Source organism: Myotis davidii, unplaced genomic scaffold, assembly GCF_000327345.1.
Source record: "Myotis davidii unplaced genomic scaffold, ASM32734v1 scaffold159, whole genome shotgun sequence".
NCBI lineage: Eukaryota > Metazoa > Chordata > Mammalia > Chiroptera > Vespertilionidae > Myotis > Myotis davidii.
The window spans coordinates 4,402,634-4,406,716 of NW_006291231.1; positions in this window are offsets into that span (position 1 = coordinate 4,402,634).

Sequence of the window (4,083 nt, forward strand, 5' to 3'; positions counted from 1 at the left end):
TGCGCACATTAGTTTTAAGCCAGCTTTTCTCCCCACACGTGCACAGAAATCCCAGACGCATTTACTTGGGGAGGGGGTGACCTGTTTCCACAGACCCTCACTCAGGCGGCCGCCCGACCGCCACACTCGCACACTTTCACCAGACATTCATTCAGAGTTTAAACAATCCATTCACACAAAAACAAAGAACGGAAAGTGACGCGACGAGACACCGAAACCACACGAATCGGAACAGATACAAAACGGCCGCTGAGGGATGATATCCCTCCCTGATGCTAGTCCGGCTGGACACACAAGTGCCCGTTGTCGGACCGCCAGAAGTGACCAAGACCTCTCGGTCATCACCCGTTCCTGGGGCGTCCCCCAGGGTGGCAGTTTTTCTGGTCGAAGACCCTTCAACCAGAGGAGCCGACTCCTCACGGAGCCGACAACCTGCCGTTCCGAAAAAACTGAAACTAAGAACGAACAGAGGACAAGACAAACACTAAACGACTCCGGAGTCTGCTTACCTCCAAGACCGATCCTAGCGCTTGAGGGGGGTCGCCTAATCCCGGACGAGCCCCCAAATGTAAGGCCCTAAGACCCCCGGAGAGTCTGACGGAGGAGGCGACGACCCCAAGTCAAACGCAGAGACCGGAACTTGATGCAAAAGCAAGAGGTTTTTTATTACAAACGCAGCACAGGGGCTCCCAGGCAGACAGGCAGCAACCCAAGGGAAGTGCTGGCTGACTGGAGCCCTGAGCAATTGTAGAACAAGAGTTTATAAAGGCAAAAACCACATGCAGGTGGCCTGGAATGTAAACCACACACAGGTGGCCTGGAATGTCAGGGAACTGGGTTATCAGTTAACTTATCTCCTGAGGTGTCGGCCTGTGTTAGCAGTTGAGTCATTTCCTGAGGGGCCAGGGTGGTCTGTCTTGCATAAACCTACCCCAGGGAGAGTAACTACACCAGAGCACCAGGGCTTACTGGAAAGGTCAGTTAGCACAGACCGATCCCAGGAAGAGATAAACTCTGCTATGACTAAACTAGGGCCAGGGCTTGCAAGAAAGGTCTGGGAGAGGGAGAGACTTCTCTCTGGCCTCACAGCACCACGCGAAGCCTTCTTACTTCCAAGTTCCCTGGGCAGGCTCCTTCTCTCTCAGGCTGACTGCTCACACATAGCTCTCTCCTTTCCCTATCACGGGCTTCCGCTGGGCCCACTCCCACAGTGTGCAGGAAATTCCAGACATGTCCACATCTCCCTCACACTCACGCTTTCAGAGAGGTTTGTACAAGATGTCGTGACACACTCACTCACCACATGCACACACGACACATTCATGCGTGCAAAATGAGGTGTAAGAAGAGAGACTGAAATGGCTATCGTTATCTATAAAAATTTGTTTTATGGTCAATATGGTAAAACAACCAATTAATTGTCATTGACTTAAGGAGATAAAACCCATCTTCTTTCTGCTTACCAAAGGAAAGAAGAGTTTTTGCAGCCAGACACAATGTAAAGACAATGACTTCTGAACTGAAACCAACTCAACTGGAATTTTCCATTCTCAAAATAAAGTGGAATTGCATGATATATTCGTTTATGTTTTACAGATTTTAGAGCCCAACCCCCATGAGTTGAGATACCATTATCTCTTTCCATCCCCATCATTACAGAAAGAAAGAAAGAAAGAGAGAGAGAGAGAGAGAGAGAGAGAGAGAGAAAGGAAGGTAGAATTGTTAGGATTACAGAAGCCTACTATTGAAACAAAATGAAGTCAACTCTGCCAGAAAGCATACATCTCTTCGAATCATCCACCATCACCCCACAAGGGACTTGGAAGCTGTTTCTATGCCTTCTGTCTCCAATAAGTCTAGTTAAAAGTATTTCAAGTAAAACTTTCTTTCATTGATTTTCCCTATAATATTATTGCCATTGCCAACCTCAGATAACTAAAGCAAATTTGACTAAGATGTCTTCCCATACGAGAACTTTTTCAGAGATCAAGATTAATTTTACCATTCTTTGTAAGATCCATTTTTTGAAACACACAAACACACACAGATGTGCAGCTTTCTGGCTTAGCCCTTTCGGTCCCCAGGTGTCCCTCTGCCATCATTACCATCCCCAACACAATGACAGCTATTCCTGGGCCATTTAGAAAAGCTGGTTTGTATCCTGTTTGGCACAAGGATCACTGAGCTAGAACAGCACTTTCTCTCATTCCTACACACTTTGCAAAACTGCTCTGGTAATCACAGAGCCCATATTTCACATAACCTCCTTCACGTCTCTTCGGCAAGCTCACTGCTCAACTTCAGGTACAGAGTGAGAAGTGCCTGGAGGCCCCTCAGCCAGATCCACCTGCAAGGACTCATCCCTCAGCACTGAGCTGCAGGGTCTGTCCCGGGGTCTGTAACACACTTGGAGGGGGAACTCTGACCTCCAGGCGGCAGCATTATTGCCACCTGGGTTGCTGCAAGCAGCTGCAGACAGACAATCACCCGGGCATGCAGGCTTGGCACTCATGGCTCTGTAGGAAGGAGAGCTGAAACAGGGTTTTTCCTCCTCAAAAAGACTCAGTGAGGGTGTTTGGCGCTCAATGAAAATTGGGGACTGGAATTAGGGGAATTGAGAGTGAGACACCAATCACGCCACAGCAATGAGGTGTTTTTGGTGTGGTGTCAACACTGCAAGACGTAAGCCCACTTTCCAAAGAGAGAAAGTCCAACGTGCTGGGGTGCTTGCTGAACCTCTCTGCAACCCCTCAGGTTCCCAAGGAGCAGACCCTCCCAGTCCTCGGGCTGCGCTGCTCCACCCTGGGCCTCGGCCTAGAAACCCAGGATCCCGGGTAAGTTTTTCTGTGTCCAAATGACCAACTCCATGGTGGACACATGACAATGATTTCAATCACTCCCTGTCCTCCCAGAAGAAAACTCTGCATTCAAACTAAGTGTCTTTAAGTAATCAACTAGCTTGTCTGACAAGCACAGCCCAATGCTATTCTTCTGAGCTTCAAACTGCTTTTAGCTCAGTTAAAAGTCAATGACTTTTCACACGACATGAACAGTTACATACAATAAAATCAAGTAAATAGAACAAAGCAGCCGGTAAAATATATGCTTTCAAAGGTTAACTTGTTTTTTTAAGAGTGTTTTACCTTTTCAATATATGCAAAAATATTTCACTGTTGAAAAGGTTAAAAAAAAAAATCCTGACATTAAAAACAAGCATAAGCCAGTCAGGGAAGGAGAAGTATCACGTGATCTCACTCATTTGTGGAATATAATGAACAACGTAAACTGATGAACAAAAATAGATCCAGAGACATAGAAGCATCAAACAGCCTGTCAAACCTCAGAGGGAAGGTAGGGGAGGTGAGGGAGGGTAAGAGATCAACCAAAGGACTTGTATTCATGCATATGAGCATAACCAATGGATACAGACAGTAGTGGGGAGAGGGTATGTGCTGGGGGGTGGGAGCAGCCAGGAGAGGTAAATGGGGGGGAGGGGGAAGGAGACATATGTAATACTTTAAACAATAATTTAAATTAAATTAGAAAAACAAGCAGCAATTTGCAATACATAATTTTTTATTGTAAATATGTACCCTAACTGAACCCATAATTTGGGTTTGTTCCAGAGTGGGTTGTGATGTGGGACAGTCTCCAATTTTTATTTTGTGGTCATAATTCTGAACCTGTTTGATGGCACCACAGGTACTTTAAACCATTTCATGTCACTGCTTGGTCTGGGCGCCCACCCGCCCAGGCACCCAGCAGCCCCACCCTCACAGAGTGCGCTCAGCCAGCCGGAGAGCACTGAAGCACAGCATGATCTGTGACAAGGGCTCTGAATGCAGGCAAGTGTGGCCCCCGAGAATAGAAGGCAAAACTAGCCCCCCCTTTTTAGTTGCAATGTAGGACATACGTCCCCTTTAATAGAAGTAATGTGAGCTAAGGAGGGACAAGCAAAGAACTACATACTTGCTGGTAGGATTGTCTGTGCCCTCTTCTTGGAAACAGCAAATTCCCAAAAGGCAAACCAGACAAAAAAGTTATTGGGTTTTTCCCCCTGTTAGACTTGAAACAGCCTGGCTT